The 23262-nt window shown below is 43.4% G+C and overlaps 1 long non-coding RNA gene across 1 annotated transcript; it reads left to right on the forward strand.

Annotated features, from left to right (window-relative positions):
• Nucleotides 1–1874: 1874 nt before the first annotated feature.
• Nucleotides 1875–22965, forward strand: LOC137381417 (uncharacterized). The gene is made up of 3 exons (XR_010977174.1): nt 1875–2008; nt 19113–19394; nt 19859–22965. It is a non-coding gene; the product is annotated as an uncharacterized lncRNA (long non-coding RNA).
• The last annotated feature ends 297 nt before the right edge of the window (nt 22966–23262 follow it).

Genomic DNA, 23262 nt, shown 5'->3' on the forward strand with positions numbered 1-23262 from the left:
ATTTTCACTGCAATTGACTTCAATGCCAACAAAAATTGAGACAGATGTGTATTGATTCAATTACCGTCAAAATCAAAATATTCCCCCCCCCCCATATTGTCTCAGCACACTGACACCTGCATTAGCTACAATTAACAAATACTGAGAAACAGAGGGTCATTTACTAGAATTATTCTGTTTAAAAATATTATTTTGATGGTAAGATTTTATCAAGGCCGGAGATTAAAAAGATAGAGATTACTGTAAGTAATATTATTGGACAAAGGCCACCCAGTCTTTGTCTTCCCCACTTTTATTAGTTTGTTCCATTTATTATAATATGTCAAAGGTCAGCCATGCCCTGTGGTGAATTTATGACTTTATTCTGTGGAATACTTCATCTGAAACTTTTAAACAATGAAGCTTTTATGTACAATTCAATCCTTTGGGACAGTGGGTGTGTGGGCTGTAATACTCATCCCCAACTTGAAAAAAAACATGCTTCTCTCAAAGTGCTATAGTCAGCATTGAGAACTGAGGGGTTGTAATAAGTTGGGACACTGATAAATGTATATAACCTCCCTTTCTCAGACATATTGTGCCAAGAGAAACACTCATGAACTGAGTTGTGGTACATCATGTGCCATTGTCATCTGTTTGAACAACTGCAGATCAGGAGATCTGGCAAAAGAATAACAGCAGCAGGCAAGATATCAGGCCAAATCAAGTCATGTAAATGGAGATCTTTCTGACAGGGCAGCTCAGTTCAGTGTTTACAGAAGTTAATGTTCTGCAAAGTCAGTGATATCTGGCATATCTATCCCTCAATTGTTTGGGTTTGCACATTTTTAACATGTGAACAACAAATTGCACTTATAGTGTCTTAAACATGGAAAAGTGTCCCAAGAGGAAGGTGTAATCAGAAAAAATGGACAATGCGCCAAAGAAGGAGATACTAGGGTGGGGTGACCCAAAGCTTGGTCAAGGAAGAGGACTTAAAGGAGGAGAGGGAGGTGGCGAGGCGGCAGGGAATTTCAGAGCACGAGGCCTCCGCTACTGAAGCCATGGTCACCAATGATGGAGCAAAGGGATGCACAAAGTGCCAGTCATAGGAATGAAGAGTTCCTGGGGGGGGGGGGGGAGGGGTGTCGGGGTCAGGGTTGTGAGGGGTTTCATTGTCCTGGAAAGATTCGAGAGAGATAGGAAGGAGTGAAGCCATGAAATGAATTCAACGTGAAGATGATCATTTAAATTGCACAACTGCAAGCCAATCTCAGCAAGGACAAGGGTGAATGGAATAGGATATTGGCAGATGTGAAATATGTATTCTCCGTCTCTTTAACCTCCTCCAACCCTGTATATCCCTACCAGCATTCTCCATTCATCTCTATGGCTCTGTCCTTTTGTGCATCTTTCCCTCCCTTTGCCCCACCATTGTCAGCCATGGCTTCAGCTGCCTAGGCCCTAAGCTTTGAAATTCCCTATCTAAGCCCTTCTCCCTCTCCAGTTCTGCCTCGTTCTTCAAAACATTCCTTAAAGCACACCTCTTTGGCCAAACTTTTGGTCACCCTTCTTCATGTCTTCTCCCTTGGCTTGGTGTCCAGTTAGTTTTGATCATGGCCTTGTAAAGTAGCTTGGGATGATTTTGTACATTTAAGATGTGATATACATGCAATTTGTTTGGAAGAGCTGAAAGTTGCAGGAGGTCAGAGGATGAGAGGCCAGCCAGGAAAGCATTGCAATAGTTGAGTCTGGAGATGTCAAAGGCATGGATGGGGCTTTCAGACAGAAAGCATGAGACAGGGTGGGTGATGTTGGGGAAGTGGAAGTAGAGATCTTTGCGACGGAAAGGATCTGGGGTCAGAAGTTGAGCTGGGGATTGAGTAGGAAACTAAATTTGCAAACAGTCTGATTTAGCCTGAGATAATGGCCGGGGAGAGGTTGGAATTGGTGCTAAGGCCACAGAGTTTGTGGTGATGAATGAGGACAATGGCTGAACTTCTACTTGCTGCCAGAAGTTCATTTTAAGGTATTTAAATTTCATTCAATGGTTAAAATAAGATACAAAATTTGTATTCCTGTGTTTATCTTTTAAATTAATTGAATGCAGATTGTGTCTAATTGAGTGTAAGAACACAGTGACAGCAGTGACAGAAAGCTGTACATGAGTTAACTAACTGATAACTCACCTGTTATTACTTGCATGGATTTGGTGATTTTATCTGGTGGGATTCTGAGGGCTGTAGGCGCAGTTCTTCTGTGACCTTTATATATTGGTTTCATTAAAACTGTAATATGTGGCTGCTTCTAAACGCTTGAAGTCATCTGCAGGCTTTAGTCAAATAAAACACTCACCCTGTCATCACTTTAGACTTAAATGTTTGAAATATTGCAGACTCTTACTCCCACTGTGGCACTACCCAATTCCTGTCACCATTAATGTGAGGACAAGCCATCTGGGACATATTACAAAGAGTGTATCGTATGTAGTCTGTACTGGGAGCTGGAAAATAACATTAAAGCATGTGGGTTCCATTCCTACAAGTACCTCTGCCCAACCCTCCTGCCCTGCCCAAGTGTAAGAGGTTTGAAACTGATTGCCAGAAGGACTAATAACCCACAACTTTTCCAAACACCACTAAAACTCCAATTTCCCTTTTTGCCACTGTAATCATGTATTAGTTTGAGTAGGAGCATTTGGGGATGCTCCCTTAAAGGAACAAAGCAACAACTTGCATTTATATAACACTTTGCACGACCTCAGGATGACCCAAAGCCCTTTACAGCCAATGAAGTACTTTTGAAGTGTAGTCACTGTTGTAATGTAGGAAACACAGCAGCCAAATTCCACACCCGCAAGATCGCACAAACAGCAATTTGAGTAGAGAATCTGTTTTTGTGACGTTGGTTGAGGGATAATTGGCTGAGATGTCAGGGAGAACTCCACTGCTCTTCATTGAAATAGTGCCATGGGATGTTTTACCTCTGCCTGAGAATTCTTTTATTCTTTCATGGGATGTGGGCGTCGCTGGCAAGGCCAGCATTTGTTGCCCATCCCGAATTGCCCTTGACAACTGAGTGGCTTGCTAGGCCATCTCAGAGTGCAGTTAAGAGTCAACCACATTGCTGTGGGTCTGGAGTCACATGTAGGCCAGACCAAGTAAGGACGACAGATTTAATTCCCTAAAGGACATTAGTGAACAAGATGGGTTTTAGATGTTGCAATTTAGAAACCTAGTTAGATCGAGTCTGGATAAGTCAGTCTGCAAGATAGCATTTGCAATGATTGAAGTAAGCTGTTAAATACAACTGTAGAGTTCTTTCAAACGGTAAATAATATAGCTGTTATTCTTTCATCATTCAATGCTGGATTGTTGTTAATTACTCGTATTATTAACTGTGGATTGTCCTGCTTATTAGGAACCCTAGGAACAATGCAAGCATAGCACTGTCTCATTTTCACTCCTGTGCTGCCCACAGTTATCTGCCAGGATACAACTGGAAGAATAGTACTATCCAATTGTGTCGAAGTCTCCCTAATTCCCATTTGTATGGGCTTGATTTTCAAACTGGTAATGGGAACATGAAGCCTGGATAATTTCCGGATCCCAAACCCATACCACAACTGCATGGCTCATGTGTCACTATCTTGAAATGTAAATGCCCAATTGGACTGGTGAAGAGCTTGGCACCCAGTGTAACCAGGAGGCGAGGTAGACGGCAGCCATGTTGGGGCCTACCTCTGCCTTGCAGAAAAGAGCAGGCAGTTCCTTGAAGGGCCAGCAGCCTAACCATGCAGGGAAATGGCCAAATGGAAGGTAAAGTCCGCAATCTGGCACACAATCCCCCAGCTGCTGAAAATTTTCAGCCTCAGAAAGAAACCTTTACCTTCTGCCCACTTTGAACCTAACAGCTGTGCACGAAGGTTCAGGTTTGGCGATTTCAACTTTGAAAATTGCCTTCTCACCCTCCCCAGCCTGTTAACAAGCTGCTCAAGGGCCTTACTGGGCCGTTAATTGGAGGTGGCCGGGTTCCCTACAGCCCCTCCCCTCCACCCTCCCTTTGAAAATTGCGACCCATTCCAGAGGCGGCAGGATCCAGTGCCACCCTCTGGGAACACAATTTTCAAATCGCACCCGCATCCCTTCGCCAGCCTGCCAATATTTGAAAACCCCTGCCCGTGCATCTGTAAACCAAACGTGACTTTGTATGTACTATCTTTTATGTGGAGGTGGAAAAGTTGCAGTCGATAATTTTTTTAAAAAGCAATTAACACAAATATTCAATCCTCATTTACTGCAATATCCCTTTTATATGGTTTTGAGGCATCTGGTGCAAGAAAAATAAGTTTTAAATGAATGTAGTTATATAATACTGACAGCAAATTTGATCTGCATCAATAAAACTCAAGTGTGATTAACAACATTGGTTACTTTTCAAAATTTATATAGTGCACAGGGAAAGGTCACACAGTGTGTGTTTTTCTTCAGTACATAATCAGCATTTTTTGGAATAGAGGGGAAGTACAACTGCTCCTCTTTGTGTGTGTGAGATCCAGCTGAGCCTTTAGCTCCACTTTATCTGGCCCATGTTTCTTGTTCAAATACTTTTCTAAGAAATAAAAAAAAACATATTTTTATTAGACCTTTCCTCAAAAGATTGCTCCATTGGGTTGATTTTGGATTTATTCCAGTTGGACACACATCAAAAAATTATGCTGCAGGTTTTATGGATTTCACCGAACTGTAGACAATTGTCCACTCAATGACATGACTCTTAACAGTTTGAGTCCTCAAGGAGAAACTCAATAACCCTATGAATAACGTTCTCCAGAGACTCAGTGAGTACATACACAACATAAAAGCAAAATACTGCAGAAGCTGGAAATTTGACATAAAAACAGAAGGTGCTGGAAATATTCGGCAAGTCAGGCAGCATCTGTGGAGAAAGAAGCAGAGTTAATGTTTCAGGTCTGTGACCTTTCATCAGAACTGGAAAATGTTAGAAAATAATTAGGTTTTAAGCAAGTGAAGTTTGGGGGGTGGTTGGTTTGTTGGGGAAGAGAATAAAAGGGAAGGTGTGTGATAGGGCAGACGACAGGAGAGATTAAATAACAAAGCTGTCATGGGACAAAGGCAAAGAATGTGTTAATGCTTGTGGTGAAAGACAAAGCATTAGTCCAGAGAGAGTGTTAATGACAGAATAATGAGCAGCTCTGTCTACGTGAAAAAACAGGCTCATGGTTAAAAAAATAAAACAAAATAACAAAAAAAGAAAAATATAAAAAAAGGCCAGTCATGCTCTGAAATTGTTGAACTCAATGTAGAGTCCGCAAGGCTGTAGAGTGCCAAATCGAAAGATCAGGTGCTGCTCCTCGAGCTTGCGTTGATGTTCACTGGAACACTGCGCCAGACCAAGGACAGAAATGTGGGCATGAGAGCAGGGGGGAGTGTTGAAATGACAAGCAACCGGAAGCTCGGGGTCAAGCTTTCAGACTGAGCGGAGGTGTTCCGCAAAGCGGTCACCCAATCTGCGTTTGGTTTCCCCAATGTAGAGACGACTGCATTGTGAGCAGCGAACACAGTATAATAAATTGAAGGAAATGACAAGTAAATCGCTGCTTCGCCTGGAAGGATGTGTTTGGGGCCTTGGATGGTGAGGCGAGAGGAGGTAAAAGGGCAGGCATTATACTTCCTGCAATTGCCTGGAAAGGTGCCGTGGGAAGGGGACGGGGTGTCGGGTGTGATGGAGGAGTGGACCACGGTGACACAGAGGGAACGATCCCTTTGGAATGCTGACAGGGAGGGGAAAGGATGAAGTGTTTGGTAGTGGCATCATGCTGCATGTGACGGAAATGGTGGAGGATGATCCTTTGGATGTGAAGGCTGGTGGGGTGGAAAGTGAGGACAAGGGGAACCCTGTCATGGTTCTGAGAGGGAGGGGAAGGGGTGAGGGCAGAAGTGCGGGAAATGGGTCGGACACGGTTGAGGGCCCTGTCAACCAAAGTGGGGGGGAATCCTCGGTTGAGGAAAAAGGAAGACATGTCAGAAGCACTGTTGTGGAAGATTTCATCATCAGAACAGCTGCATCAGTGACGGAGAAACTGGGAGAATGGTATGGAGTCCTTCCAGGAAGCAGGGTGTGATGAAGTGTAGTCGAGGTAGCCGTGGGAGTTGGTGGGCTTATAATGAATGCATGCACAACATGGTGTGTTACTGAGTCACCTGGGCGGAGAAGTCTCCAGGTTTGATCCCTGGTCTGTGCTGTTAGCTGATCTCAGCCAGGGCGGGTGTGAGGGAACTAAAATTAGCCTCAGTGTCTGGGAGTAGGGACGGTGAAGAAAACAAAATCCTGATTGCAGTGATCTTTGCTGGAAAATAGGCGCAACTTCACCTGCTCTGAAGAATGTGGAGTCGAGGTGACAATCAGATCAGCCATGATCTTGTTGAACGGTACAGCAGGCTTGAGAGGCCGAGTGGCCTCCTCCTGCTCCTAATTCATGTTTGATTGTTCTTCTATTTTGAATGCTGACGTCACCTGTGTGTTTCCAATGTTTTTATGTTTAATAACAGCCCTGACTCCATGACCCTATGCACACTTGAGGTTTCGATTATAGCCTGTGTCACCGTTCACAGATGCCAAAGCAAAGGTCTGGGTATTCCTCATAGGAAGGATCAATTGTAGAGTCTGGGTTACTCTCCTGTAAGTTTCACATGACTGGCAATAGACTAACATTGGTTGAGGCAAAAAAGCATTTCACTTTAGAAGGACCAAAGCACTCTTCCAATCCACCAAGGGTTAAAATTATTTCTTGCTTTCCCTATGAAAACAAGCAGTATATATCTCCAGTATGTTGAACAGGGTTTCTTTATAATGAGGAAAAGAGTATCTGATATTATTAGTTAACTTCATAAGACTATGAAAATGCGTGTGAATATTTCTTCACTGTGGGATCAGGCATTATATATTCATAGCATAAAAGATTGCTTGCTGAGATGGTCTTATCTCCAAGGTGCCACCATTTGCGTCACTCTTGCTGTATTAAATGCTGTCAGCAGCCTATGAATTATTCAAGTTAATCAAAGAGCTAACAAATATGATCCCTCACACAGATGGGCAGCAGCCTGCTCGTATTGTTAACCAAGGATAGTCCTGATTGCAGTGTTGGTCTCTGGCGATATTTGTATGCGTTTCCTTGGTGCTTTGGGAGCGTCAGCAGATCTGCTAGAGTAACTGTTTCAACAAGTGGTCGTGTAATTCAGTCATGCAGAAAGAGGCAGTTGGTATTAACTTTCTTTACACTGGAATTGATAGTGACATAATAAAAATACAGAAAGGGTTTTTAAAATGTAATACCTGAATGAGGTTTCTGAATCCCAAAGAGATGAGGATTTAAAGTTCTTTAAAGTTTACTCAGTACAACATTATCACAGAGACTGCCCCACTCACATTTAATTAAGAGAGGAAAAGTAACTTTCTTAAGCAGATTGTCGCAGTGTTTGTAGTGCATGTGAGTCCTGAACAGAAATTTGCCAATAATTCAGCACGATTTCAACCTAACTGTTGGGATAGATTACAATACATTGGAGACAACTTTAAGTTGCATAGACCATGACATCAACCCAACTTTTAAGGTAGAGTGTATCAGAGAGAGCTTTGCACCACACACAACACAATTTAAACGCGAGTGCTGGGGTCATAGAGTAGAATAGAGAGCACTACATTTCACACAATATGATTTCAATCCAACTATAAAGTTAAAATCTAACTGTTGCAGCAGAGTACAGTAGAAGGAGCTTTTCGCTGTTTCTAGCCAATGCTATATCTGACCTGGGAGAATTTGATCCTGACAGCGAGTATTGTGAGATTTTGTACACCGCTCATTAATTCTAATCCTTCTGTCTGAAAAGATAATGTTTGTGCCTGCATTGACTTTCAAAATATGTGTCTTGTAGCTTTTTAAAGTTATAAGATTTATTTTCGAATTGATACTGTATGTGTGGAGTCCAAAGTAGACGTTTATCCTCAATGGGTTTTGCCTCCTACAAGCAATCAATAGACTCATATGACTATGTAGATAAAGTATGCTTAAAGAAAGGCACTACTCTGTGTAAAGGAGACACGTGGAGTAGGTCCAGGTGTGATTCCCAGTCTTTGCCGAGTACAATTGATCTCAGCTGGATGTTACAACTGGTCTGAGGACCACTGGACTACAGCCAGTCCATAAGAGCCCATCATTCATGTGCGAGACTGGAAAGAGAGGTTTTGACTGAGGCTGGTATCGCAGCTGAACCCAAAACCATCATTACTCAATGTCCACACACATGTAATTTGTAGCATGGATCATTAGATAGAAATGGGGACAGGGCCAAAGCTGAACTGTTTCTCATCCCCAGCCCAGTGTGGAAATTGCAGCAGCCCCAACTGCCGCTCCAAGGCTTGTATTCCCTTGTGTATAGAAAATTAAGGGTGATCTAATTGAGATATTTAAGATAATTAAAGGAGTTGAGGGGGTAGATAGAGAGAACCTATTTCCTCTGGTCCAGAACAAGGCGACATAATCTTAAAATTACAGCTGGACTCTTCAGTGATGATGTCAGGAAGCATTTCTTCACACAAAGGGTATTGGAAATCTGGGAACACTTTCTCCCCAAAAACTGAGACCCACTAACTTAGCACAGGTCAGAGGTCAAACCTGGCATCATCTGGTGTGTGCGATACACTCCAACTCATGGAGCAATCAGAGGAGGCAAGCGACAGATAAAGTTAACAGCAAAAGTCTGCACGTTTTACAGTTGGATTCATTCAGCTCCTGTGGACTCTGCATGGGGTATAATAAATCTTCCAAATTTATAATACCCCATGTGGTGTAAGGCAAATGATATGTCAAATAATAATTTACATTAAAAAACTCAATCAAAACACATTTCAACACAATTGCTAGGAAGTGAAAAAAAATTGAGAATAAAATGTCAGACACAAAAGAAGTAGCATTAAAGATAGAAACATGTCATCACATCACAATGTTGATTTATCGTCATCTACAAATTATTTTATTTGAACGTTCCATAACTACTGTCTAGTGCCTGAATGCTGCTCTTTGTTTTGTTTAATTTTGCTCTCCTGTCTGCCTCTTCACTATTCTTAGCTGTCTGACTATTTTTTTCCACTTTTGTCTTCTCTTGTTCTGATTTTCCTCCTCCTTAACACTTTCAGCGGAACATCAGTACAGGAGTACTCAGTCCCTCATGTCTGATCCGCCATTCAATTAGATCATGGCTGATCAGTATCTTAATTCCATTTACCATCTTAGTTCCATAACTCTTAATACCGGTGCCCGGTTAAAAAATAATCTATCAATCATTTTCCAAATTTTCAATTGACCTAGCTTCAACAGACCACATATTCCCTACACTTTATGTGAAGAAACACTTCCTGACATCACTCCTGAACAGTGCAGCTGTAATTTTAAGATTATGCCCCCTTGTTCTGGACTCCCCCACCAGAGGAAATAGCTTCTCCCTATCAACTCCTTTAATAGCTTGACTATCTCAACTAGATCACCCTTAATTTTCTATACGTGAGGGAGTACAGCCTAGTCTATGCAACCTATCCTCATAATTAAACTCTTTAAACCAATGTATCATTCTGGTGAATCTGCACTGCACCCCCTCCAAAGTCAATATATCCTTCCTGAGGTGTGGCACTCCTTTGTATTCCAGCCCCCTTTAGATAAAGGCCAACGTTCCATTAGCCTTTTTAATTATGGTTTGTACTTTCCACTTCTTCTTCTTTGGCCTCCTTGTCTCAAGAGACAATGGGTAAGCGCCTGGAGGTGGTCAGTGGTTTGTGAAGCAGCACGTGGAGTGGCTATAAAGGCCAATTCCAGAGTGACAGACTCTTCCACAGGCGCTGCAGATAAAATTGGTTGTCGGGGCTGTTACACAGTTGGCTCTCTCCTTGCACTTCTGTCTTTTTTCCTGCCAACTGCTAAGTCTCTTCGACTCGCCACTCTTTAGCCCCGCCTTTATGGCTGCCCGCCAGCTCTGGCGATCACTGGCAACTCACTCCCACGACTTGTGATCAATGTCATAGGACTTCATGTCGCGCTTGCAGACATCTTTAAAGCAGAGCCATGGACGGTCGGTGGGTCTGATACCAGTGGCGAGCTCGCTGTACAATGTGTCCTTGGGCATCCTGCCATCTTCCATGCGGCTCACATGGCCAAGTTTCCACTATCTTTTAGTGATTTCTGTATATGGGCCCTAAATTTCTTTGCTCCTCTGGCTTCTCACCATTTAGAAATACTCTGATCTATCTTTCTTAAGACGAAACCTAAGACTTAACACTTCCCCACATTGAATTCCACTTAATCTGGTAATGTCCCTTTGCAACTTTCTGCTTCCATCTACACTATTTACTATGACACCTAATGGATGTGCAGCTCTCGATTCCTTCATCCAGGTCACTAAAAAATATAGTAAAAAGCTGAGACCCCAGTACAAATCGCTGTAAGGGATACCATCACCAACATCCTGCCAATTTCAGTACATATCAATTATCCCTTCTCTCTGTCTCCTACATCCTAACCAATTCCCTACCCATGTCAAAGGTTACCTCCAATTCCATGTGCTCTCATTTTTGTTAACAGTCTCTTGTGTGGAAACTTATCAAATACCTTCTGGAAGTCCAGATAAATAACATGCATGCGCACCCTTTTATCTATCACATTAACTACTTTCTTAAAAAATTTAATCACCTTCAACAGACATGACTTACCCTACAGTCCCCTGATGGCTCAGCAAGGTAAAGCCAACACGCCACTCAGCCATCTCAAGTCAAAAGTTGTAAATTCAATCCCCAGTCACTGGGGAGTTAGTTAATCTCAGTAGGGTTGTCAACTTTGGTTGGAGGCATTCCTGAAGTTTAGTTTAGTTTAGAGATACAGCACTGAAACAGGCCCTTCGGCCCACCGAGTCTGTGCCGACCATCAACCACCCATTAATAGTAATCCTACACTAATCCCATATTCCTACCAAACATCCCCACCTGTCCCTATATTTCACTACCACCTACCTATACTAGTGGCAATTTATAATGGCCAATTTACCTACCAACCTGCAAGTCTTTTGGCTTGTGGGAGGAAACCGGAGCACCCGGAGAAAACCCACGCAGACACAGGGAGAACTTGCAAACTCCACACAGGCAGTACCCAGAATTGAACCCGGGTCGCTGGAGCTGTGAGGCTGCGGTGCTAACCACTGCGCCACTCATGAGGTTAGCTCATGTGACATTCTGACCATGTGATGCTCGATCACATGACATCTGATCAGAATTTCTACAGATGTTAAGAGAAACAACTACACTGATATGGGATTGGAATTACATTTAGGCCGGACTGCGTAAGGATAGCAGATTTTAATGAACCAGTTGGGTTTTCATAATGATCATGGTCTCCCTTATGAGCACCAGAATTTTTGAAAAAGTGCATTCAAATTCTTTGATTGCCATGGTGGGATTTTAAGGCCGCATTCTCTGGATTACTGGCCTCATAATGTAGCCATTATGCTATGTGCCCAAACTTTATTTTTTTTTCTTAGAATTGCTAACAATCCAATATCAAATGAAAAAGGAATAATTACTTTATTTATTATAGTTCGAACAAGTTTGCCTGCAAAAGCTTAAGCATAGCTTTGAAGCCCCATTTTGCAGAGTAATTGAATGAATTAAGACTGGAACTAACTAGTGATATGATTGCAACACTAATATAGCACTTACTGGCATTAAGGGAACATGTCTAAACTCTTACATTCCAAATGACTTTTAATTACAGTGACCTGGCTGCTGTGTGACTCAGTACTGTACTCGGAAATGCATTTAATAATTCAGTCATTGAGGAAGCTTGAGATGCATTTAACCCAGTGATGGAGAAACAGATGGACAGAGGAAGCTTTGTTGTGTCTCCTTTTGGACGTCATGGGACGCATTACAATAAAATAAAATGGAACACAAAACAAAGTCCCCATGATTACTCCGTGAGTTTATTCATTGTGTGAGTGAGCACACAGATCAGGACAGACTTGAGCTTAATTCCAATCTCGGCTGGGATATCAGTAAGGGTGCTCAGTATCCCTGAAGTAGGGAGGTGAAAATTGGACAGCATTTGGATCTATTCCCACTTGTTAATTAGCAGCCCCTACTGAGAATGTGTTGAAGTCAAGTGAGAGTAGGATTGGGTTTACATGTGTTGTTCCTCAAGGGCAAGTAACCTGATGACACTCAGGGCTTGGGCAGTAACACAAAACAAGCATTAATGAATCAGCAACTTTGTTTTATACCCGTATAATTATTTTTTTTTATTGAAACCTGCCAGATTGTAAAATGGGCTGCCGACTCGCTATCGGCTGTTAAAACCTATCACCAATGTTCCTGTCAAACTGTGTGGCCGCACAGCAGCCTGAAAGGGACCGTGCAGGTCTCATTCCATGTCAGATACTGCGCCTGTGCATCACCGCACAACAACAACAATTTACAGGCAACATTGGTTACCACTAGAGTTGCCAACTCCTGTTGGATGTATTCCTGGAGATTTCATCACATCGCCTCCTGCCTCCAACTTCAAATGACGCCAAACTCCCATTACAATTACAAACTTAAAGCAGATTCAGTCATTCAAAATGTCCAACCTCATGGCATAATACCTTCCCACAGCCAATTGGAAAGCAATAAGACTCTTTATTATCCTATTCGATGATACATGATTGTCAGTCCAGAGCCTTTATTCCCAACTCCCAGGTTTACATAACCAATAAACACAAGTCATGGTCGGCCGCAACCCTGGCGTTAAAGTCCCCCAGCAGGAATAGGTGTTTGGTATTAGGGATGCTACTAATGATATTATGGAGTTCCTCGTAGAACTGGTCTTTAACTTCAGGTGGGGAGCAGAGTGTTGGAGCATAGATGCTGAGTAGATGTACTGGGCCAGAGGCAGTGAGCAGTCGGATGGACAGTATGCGTTCCGAGCCATTTGAAGGTGGCTCTATCATGCTGAGCAAAGTGTTTCTGATGGTGAAGCCCACTCCATGCTGTCTTGGTTCTTCAGGATCCCTACCCTGCCAGTAGAAGGTGTAGTCTTGCTCTCTTAGAGATCCGCTCACAGGGAGGCGTGTCTCCTGAAGTGCTGCAATGTCCACATTGAGTCTACTGAGCTTGTTATTAATGATGGCAGTCTTCCGAGAGTCGTTGATTTGTATAAGGTCTTCTGACAGGCCAGGACACATAGTTCTGACATTCCAGCTTGCAAAACGAAGGGCTGGTACCTCCTTTTCTTTTCTCAGTCATGCTGTTTGGTGCAGTGTTACAGTCCACTTGTCAGGCAATGACCCTGAGCTCCAAGCACCCATTGAAGCAGGTGGACTGTGGCGGGACAGAACCATTCTGACCGGGGGCTGCCCGGTTTGAGGCGGGCGGTAGCTGTCCAGTGAGATGCGATGACCTCTCCCACTGACAAAGGCAACCCGTGGCGCCCAATCTCTATGCCAATTGAGCTGGACTTATAACCTGTAACTGATGCCTTCCATGTTGTTTTGGTCGCTGTGAGGCGACTATGGAGTGACCTCTCCATGGCACATGCCTGGGCGAAGTTATGGAGGTTGAGAGTTGCCCAGTCGTCAAAACTCCCCTCTCGGCCTTCCTGGTGGGGTCCAAAGGAGTGCAGAGCATGACGTTTGGCACCGGTATGGCTGCAGGAACTGCCGGAAACATGCCAAAGGTGACACGTGACCGCCTTAGGGTTCCGCTCCGGATTTTCTGTTATCATAGATCTCACCAAAGCCTTTGACCTCATCAGCAGACGTGGTCTCTTCAGACTACTAGCAAAGATCGGATGTTCACCAAAGCTACTAAGTATCATAACCTCATTCCATGACAATATGAAAGACACAATTCAGCATCAGACCCCTTTCCTATCCTGAGTGGCGTGAAACAGGGCTGTGTTCTCGCCCCTACAAAGTTTGGGATCTTCTTCTCCCTGCTGCTCTCACATGCGTTCAAGTCTTCAGAAGAAGGAATTTTCCTCCACACAAGATCAGGTGGCAGGTTGTTCAACCTTGTCCGTCTTAGAGCAAAGACCAAAGTACGGAAAGTCCTCATCAGGGAACTCCTCTTTGCTGACTATGCTGCATTAACATCCCACACTGAAGAGTGTCTGCAGAGACTCATTGACAGGATTGCGACTGCCTGCAATGAATTTGGCCTAACCATCAGCCTCAAGAAAACGAACATCATGGGACAGGATGTCAGAAATGCTCCATCCATCAATATCGGTGACCACGCTCTGGAGGTGGTTCAAGAGTTCACCTACCTAGGCTCAACTATCACCAGTAACCTGTCTCTCGATGCAGAAATCAACAAGCGCATGGGAAAGGCGTCCATTGCTATGTCCAGACTGGCCAAGAGGGTGTGGGAAAATGGCGCACTGACACGGAACACAAAAGTCTGAGTGTTTCAAGCCTGTGTCCTCAGTACCTTGCTCTATGGCAGCGAGGCCTGGACAATGTATGTCAGCCAAGAGCGATGTCTCAATTCATTCCATCTTCGCTGCCTCCGGAGAATCCTTGGCATCAGGTGGCAGGACCGTATCTCCAATGCAGAAGTCCTCGAGGCGGCCAACATCGGCAGCATATACACCCTACTGAGCCAGCAGCGCTTGAGATGGCTTGGCCATGTGAGCCGCATGGAAGATGGCAGGATCCCCAAGGACACATTGTACAGCGAGCTCGTCACTGGTATCAGACCCACCGGCCGTCCATGTCTCTGCTTTAAAGACGTCTGCAAATGCGACATGAAGTCCTGTGACATTGACCACAAGTCGTGGAAGTCACTTGCCAGTGATTGCCAGAGCTGGCGGACAGCCATAAAGGTGGGGCTAAAGTGTGGCGAGTCGAAGAGACTTAGCAGTTGGCAGGAAAAAAGACAGAAGTGCAAGGAGAGAGCCAACTGTGTAACAGCCCCGACAAACAAATTTCTCTGCAGCACCTGTGGAAGAGTCTGTCACTCTCGAATTGGCCTTTATAGCCACTCCAGGCGCTGCTTCACAAACCACTGACCACCTCCAGGCGCGTATCCATTGTCTCTCGAGATAAGGCGGCCCAAAAGCAAAAGAAGAAGGAAACACAAGTGTCAAAGAAAATGGGAATAAAAAACTTTTTTTTAAACAGCCCTATGATTTTTCTCTCGGGTTTTGCTTGCAATTAATTTTCAATTCCTGAAGCCTCCAGGCCAATCCTGGAGGGTTGGCAACCTCTAGCTACCACTCACGGCCAATTTTGCCCCCTCAATGCCCACGCATACAGTTCAACCATGGCCCCTTGGACAAGGTGTCATTGGGTGACCGGCACCTCTAAGAATTTACCTCAGATTAGATGTGGGGGAGGGGGGAACAGAAAAATCATTAGAAGAAGGAAAAAAAATATTTAAAAATACAAAAAGAAACAAATACAGAAAAATAAAAATGTAAATATGAAAAACAATTTTTTAAACTAATATTAGGGAACTAGGGAGTTGAAGAATAACCATCTCCCAACCAAAAATAAGCTCCAACCAGCTTATCTTTCAAACTTGTCTGTAGAACACATCAAAATTACTTAACTTGATTCTGTTCCATTGACAGACACAGTCTAAAAGCTATTAATGGGCTGTTAAGCAGTAATGAGAGGAATTTAGTGAGAACATCATCAATCAATACATCTCACAACTGCAGCAAACTGAAAGAAAGTGACCATTAAATAACCGTGGCAGCCTCCAACCCCTCCTCGAGTCCAAAGTGCTCAAATTATCATTAGATTCATCATTAATTTAAAAAAAATCAAAGCTGGTAATTTGAGATTGAAAGTTTGATATAATTTTAAAAAACTGAAGAAACCATTAACATTACTACTTCCATCCAGAAACAACATTTTAATTAAAAGCAAATTAGTGCAGATGCTGGAAATCTGAAATAAAAACAAGAAATGCTGGAAACACTCAGCAGGTCTGGCAGCATCTGTGGAGAGAGCGGCAGAGTTAACGTTTCAGGCCAGTGACCCTTCATCAGAACTGGCAAATATTAGAAATGTAAAAGGTTATAAGCGAGTAAAGTGGGGGGTGGGGCAAGAGATAACAAAGGAGAAGGTGTAGATAGGACAAGGTCACAGAATAGTTGACCAGAAGGTCATGGAGCACAGATATGTTCATGGTGTGTTGAAAGACAAAGCATTAGTACAGATAGGGTGTTAACGGACTGAAAATTGAACAGTCGCAAGTACAAACATGAAAAAAACAGTGGGTAAGCAAACTGAACAAACTAAGATGAAATAAAATAAACACAAAAAATATATATATAAAAAAAGGAATAAGAAAAAAATAACTACAAATAAAAGTAAAATGGGGGGCCCGTCATGCTCTGAAATTGTTGAACTCAATGTTCAGTCCGGCAGGCTACAGTGTGCCTACTCGGACACATTTTAATCCCTAGATTGTAAGAAGAGGAAAGATATTTAATTCCCAAAAATATTCCAGAGTCAGCTGGTCTCACTCTTTATTTTAAACGACGCCAACCTCCCATTCCAAATTACAAACTTAAAGCAGATTTTAAAAAAAAATCTGAATTGTGACCTTCGATCTGCCATCGGCCTTCAGGAATAGGGGGCTAGGGTGGTTTGGGGAAAATTCCTACAAAATTTCTGGCTGTTTTCCTTCTATTTTATTCCCCTGTAAAACATGCAGTTATCACCTTCAGTCGTTTTGATCGCCATTGGTGTGCTGGTTTAACGACACCATCCCACCACCAGCCATTTTCCCAGAGGCCGGATCAGGAGGCTGAACGTCAATCCGCCTGCAAGCAGCGGGTAGCTTAAGATAATTAAAAGGCTAATCAAGCTCAATTATCAGAGATCAACTGGTATTTTCCAGTCAGCCTGTAGGACCCCCTCCCCCGACCTTCCCCCGGGTGTCGGCAGCAGGGCAGCTGCCAGGAGGCGGCTATCACTTCAGGATGTCTTTGAGGACCCCCCCCCCCCCCCCCCACCCCAACAAGGCTGCCCCGTGGAGGGGATCTTCCTTCATAATGGTGTCCCGGCAGTTGTGGCCATTTTTTATTTCAATTTGGAGAGGCACGCTCTCTCTCCCTGACCTGCAAAGGCAGGCTGCAGCTCCTTCCACGCTGGAGGGCCTCCAGCTTCAACAGATTCCCTCGTTCCCTTAATTGGACTGCGAGTGCGCTTTCTGAGCACTAATTGACCAATCTAGGCAAAATCGATGTTGGGTGGCTGCTCCCAACATGGTGCAGGGTCAGGACCTACATTTGACCCCAACGTCAGGGGACCCGACCCAAAACGCAAAATCCTGCCCAAGGTATCACAGTTGTGAGGGACAGTCTGGATGGACCAAAGGGTCTTTACTTGTCTGTCAGTGTTCATAATGTTAATTGGTAGTTGGAGCCAATTTAAAGACTGGACTCGCAATAACTCTGTATAAGTTGCCTTAAGCCCTCAGGGTAAACTAATCCAATGTAACCCCCTCCTCTGCCCATGATGATTTCCTGCTCGCTTTTATTCCTTCCTTTCCATTGAAGCATTTTAGATTTGCCTGTATTGAAGTGCAATATTGTGTCCACTCGTGTTTAGGTGTGCAGACCATGTAGGGATGTGTAATTGGACATCGCTCCAATTGGCAGGGTGCCAGCCGTGGCTCAGTTGGTAGAACTCTCACCTCTGAGTCAGAAGTTTATGATTTCAGTTTCACTGCAGAGACTTCACAGAATCGTTACAGTGCAGACGGAGGCCATTTGACCCATCGCGTCTGCATTGACTCTCTGAAAGAGCACTTCCCTCAGTTCCATTCCCCCGCATTCTCCCCATAACCCTGCGCATTCTTCCTTTTCATATAACTGTCTAATTCCCTTTTGAATGTTTCAATTGAACCTGCCTCCACCACGTTCTCAGGCAGCTCATTCCAGACCTTAACCATTCGCTGCAGGAAAATGTTTTTCCTCGTGTCACTTTTGCTTCGCTTACCAAATACTTTAAATCTGTGCCCTCTCGTTCTCAATCCTTTCATGAGTGGGATCAGTTTCTCTCTATCTACTCTGTCCCGACGCCTCATGATTTTGAATACCTCTATCAAGTCACCTCTCAGCCTTCTCTTCTCCAAGGAAAACAGTCCTAACTTCTCCAATCTATCTTCATAACTGAAATTCCTCATCCCTGGAACCATTCTCATGAATCTTTTCTCTACTCTCTCCAATGCCCTCACGTCTTTCCTCAAGTGCGGCGCCCAGAACTGGACGCAATATTCCCACAGAGGCCGAACTAGCGTCTTATACAAGTTCAACATAACTCCCTTGCTCTTGTACTCTATGCCCCTATTAATAAAGCCAAGGAAACTGTATGCTTTATTAATCACTCTCTCAACCTGTCCTGTCACCTTCAATGACTTATGCACATAAACACCAAGGTCCCTCTGCTCCTGCACCCCCTTTAGAATTGTACCTTTTATTTTATATCGTCTCTCCATGTTCTTCCTACCAAAATGAACCACTTCACATTTCTCTGCATTGAACTTCATCTGCCACCTGTCTGTCCGTTCCACCAACTTGTCTATTTCCTTTTAAAGTTCTACACTATCCTCCTCACAGTTCACAATGCTTCCAAGTTTTGTACATTGAGTGCATTATCTACGCTGACACTCCTGAGGGAGTGCTGCACTGTTGGAGGTGCCGTCTTTCGGATGAGACATTAAATCAAGGCCTCGTCTGCCATCTCAAGTGGACTTAAAAGACCCCATGGCACTATTTCAGCAAAGAGCAGGTGGGTTCTCCCTGGTGTCCTGACCATTATTTATCCCTCAACCAACTTCACGAAAACAGATTATTGTACATTGCTGTTTGGAGGAGCTTGCTGAGTGCAAATTGGCTGCTGTATTTCCTACATGACAACAATGACTATACTTCAAAAGTTTGTCATCGGCTGCAAAGTGCTTTGTGTCATCCTGTATTCGTGAAAGGTGCTATATAAATGCCAGTCTTTCTTTCACTCATCTAGTTTAGGGATTGTTGACTTTTTCTTCTGAATGTTCTCTTTTTTTCTTTTGCCCAGCTGACCGGACTCCTCTGCAATTGCTACAATGAACTGTGGCATCCCGACCCGCACCTAACAGAGTTCAGCTAACTTAGCAGAGAGTGGAATTAAGACGCGTTTATGTGACTCATTAGCATATTACCATTTCAACGTGGAATGGATTGCCTTCAGAGGTTATGTCTGGACTTGTCACCACTCTCAGACTTTGAAAAGGTAACAGTGTAGTTTCTGTGATTTATTCCCTCAGCCAGACACAGGTGGCTTGTGAAAAACAAGGGATCTGCAACTCATCCATGACAGGTAGGAATCTCTGCAAATATTTCAACTTGATTTCCCTATGAGCAGGCAGCATATTAAAGTTCACACTTTGCCTTCCACGCAGAGAGGACCCCTAGTTTAATCTTCTTTTACAATTAATTCAGACTGAAAGGTGGATTATTCAATCTGCCAGCCAGGTACCAAATGTTGCCATTTCCTGCTCCTTTTCACCCGAACAGTTTTTCCAAATGTTTATCTGGATTCAGACCATTGAGATACTGCTTAGTCAAAAAAGGAAAATCCTAATCCCATCCCATACATCATTTTAGGAGGGCTTCCCCTCCATGTCTTACTCGTGCACCTCGTCTTTCTCAAGTAGCTTGGTGTTCCTTACATTATAACAGTGACTACAGTTCAAAAGTATTTAATTGGTTGTAAAGCGCTTTGGGACGAGTTGAAGATGGAAGAGGCACTATATAAATGCAAGGTATTTTCTTCTTTTTCAGCATTCATGATAATGCAGCAGAAAAGTCACATGTCCTTTACAGTGGTAACATTGGAGCTTCCTGATGGCTTAAAGGGTAAATGCACCCCGTGCTTATACGTATATCAAAATAAGGCCTCAGCTTTGATTCCAAAAGGAAAATAGCTCAGTGAATATACACTGCATCAACAGAAGAGAAAGACTATGTTTATATAGCACCTTTCACAACCTCAGGACATCCCAAAGTGCTTTACAGGCAATTAGACGAGACATTAAACCAAGGCCCTATCTGCCCTCTCAACTGGATGGAAGAGTTCCCATGGCAGTTTCAAAGAAGAGCAGGGGAGTTTCTGCCCAGAGGTCTGACCAACATTTATCCTTCAAACAACATCATTTAAACAGATTATCTGGTTATTATTACTTTGCTGTTTCTGGGAGTCTGCTATGTGCGAATTGGCTATCGCATTTCCTACATTAAAACAGTGACTATACTTCAAAAGTTGCTGGACTGGGTCTTCCACTCACAACCATCGAGCGCTACCACTGTGTCACAGTTGACACCTATCATTCTGGTTACTTGGGCAAAAATTCTGGAGCACTGCCAGCATCCATGGAACTATATCCCAGAATAAGTCAGCACCTTCAGGAGAGAGTATTGGAGGGAGAATGGTAGCATCAGTTAACGAGTGACTGCGTCTTTGAAACAGTAAGAATGTGCTTGAAAATAGACATTTTCCTGATGATCCAGATTAACAAACAGTATCTGGGGATTTTTTATGACTTGTTACTAGGCTGGCCTGCCTGGAGATTGCTCTCTACTAAAGCTGGAGAGGGGCTGAAACACTTCAGCATCAATAAGTGTCTGAAATATTAACAGAATGGCTGAATCTGAAACATTTATCGATAGCGTTAAAAATTATTGCAACTTTTTTTTTTACTACTGTTTAGTATAAACAATCAGATCTCCTTTGAGTCAGTGTTGGGTTTAGCATTCTGAGAGCGAAGAGTTACACTTAAATGTGTCTTGTTATTCTTGTGGTTTTATTATGCTTCATGGCAAATTACTGACTTATTCCAATTATCCTCCATCATTTACCCCTTTTCATACTATTTCCCCCACCAGAGCTTGTGGTTGAGTGGACGAGGGCCCAGATCCCCAGTTAATTATTGAGAAACGTGTATGACTTCTACCTGTTGTCGGCCCTCTCCATATGCCAGGTCTGTGATCAAGGCCTTCCTGTAGCAACAGAAGAGATCAGGAATTCAGTAGATGGGTTACTGAACCAAAATCCTACAACTCTATGGCATGGTATGGCTGTATTTCAGCTCACTGCACCAACACACCTGACTACCCATAGAATAAGCATTATGTGGCAGACCACTGACGCAGTGGCTCTGACAAAATCTCGATGATGCTGTGGTGAAAAGAAAAAAAAACTACTCTATTTTTTTTCCATTTGGCTATTAACATTGTCATCAGCTTTCCCAACAATGACAGACTCAGTTGAGACACACCACCCAGAATGTCGAGCAGATTCGCTTCTAATTCTACCAATTGTGAGGATAACTGAAAGTTAACTATTTATCAAAGGTTGTCTGAGGAATAGCATCAGTTACATTGCTGACAACTCATGCTACCTAATTAATCATGAATGGAGGAGAACATTTCCTCCCCTCAATTTGTTGGTATCAACTTAAGCATCGTGGATGTTATTTGGACAAATGCAACAGCTAATGTCTGCTATTTCTAGTGCATAGAAGCATTCTAAAAAAAAACAAACTGTATTATTCTGTACACTGCACTTTCGGAAGGATGTGAAGACTTTAGAGGGTGCAGTAAAGATTTACAAGAGTGGTTCCAGGGTTGAGGGACTTCAGTTACGAGGATAGATTAGAAAAGCTGGGTTATTCTCCTCGGACAAGAGAAGGTTGAGAAGAGACTTCATAGAGGTGTTTATCATAAGGGGTCTAGACAGAGGAGATAGAGCGAAATTCTTCCCATTGGCAGAAGGATTGAGAATCAGAGGACACGGATTAAAGCGATTGGCAAAAGAACCAACGGTGACATGAGGAAAAACTTTTTTACTCAGCGAGTGGTTAGAATGGAGGGTGGTGGAGGTAGATTCAATTGTGGCTTTCAAAAGGAAATTGGATGAGCACCTGAAGGGAAAACATTTGCAGGGCTATGGGGAAGGGGCGGTTTGGTGGGTGTAGCTAAATTCCTTTTGCAGAGGCCTCCTTCTGTGCTGTAACCATTCTATGGTTCTATTTATACAGCATCTTATCATATTCTCAGAACCTCTCAACATGCTGCACTGTACGTAGACAAGTGCAGCAGCCAATTTGCTCACAGCAAACAGCAAAGGAATGAACATCCCATATTACTGATAAAATCTTGCAGCAGGACAATGAAGGAGTTTTCCTATCACTTTGTGCAATGTGTACCCACCTAGCACCATTGTTAGCAGGAAACCCAATTGTCACTAAGCCAGCTGGCAAGCAACAGAAAGCAAAACATTGCCGAGTGGACTCAAATTGCAACCCTAAAATCCACAAAATTTCAGCTGGCCTGCCAGAGGAGCGGTGCATTAATTATTGATGTGTATTTATTTAAATGAGGCTAAGGTTACTTCCTTGACCATTTATGGACACCCTTGACATCCAAAAGGGAGGATTGAATTTGCTGAGTTGTATGAAAAACATCCTGGCATGTTTTGTAATATTTAATGGTTTTCCAGTGTATTTCAGAAATAAGGGAAAGAATGTTTCTATCTCGCAGATGGAATCCTACTTTATTTAAATAAATCCTGTTTGTAGGTCTATACATCTTTGTCTGTGACAGCACGTCCTGCTTTACAACCCCTCCCAGTCCAATAACAATGCTGACTTTTGTTCTGTTATCCCCTCAAGTGGAGAAATCTGTGCTGGTCTGTAAAGTCAGCTGAGAGATTGGTAAATCAGCAGAGTGCCTCCTGCTATTTCCCAGCTCCACTTGCTATGTTGGACCATTTTGCCCTATAATTAAAATTAGCTGTCGGAAAAGGCAATGGATGGTCTTTGTAGGCTGCATGAAGAGTTTATTTTTCTTGGGGGAATAATGCAGAAAACCCTCCCCTCCCCTGTACCCCCACACCACCAACCCAGGCTACTGTCAGTTATTACATGTATGCCATGCTACAAAGTCCCACCACCCCTCGCCCGGGAAGTGCCAGCGTGCCTATGTACGTATGAGGCTAGCATGGAGCTCAGCTGTGATGCCCTCTGTGACAAATAGCTAACACACTGTCTTGGCTCAGGTATTAAGAGTTGCCCCTTGGGTGATGGCTGCCTGTGATTGTGGAACAGTGCACCATTACAGATCAACGCTTTGAGGAGAGTTGAGGAAATGTGAGAGAAAACTCAAGGCAGGACAAGAAATGTGACCAT

The sequence above is a fragment of the Heterodontus francisci genome, chromosome 22 (genome assembly GCF_036365525.1).
Source record: "Heterodontus francisci isolate sHetFra1 chromosome 22, sHetFra1.hap1, whole genome shotgun sequence".
NCBI lineage: Eukaryota > Metazoa > Chordata > Chondrichthyes > Heterodontiformes > Heterodontidae > Heterodontus > Heterodontus francisci.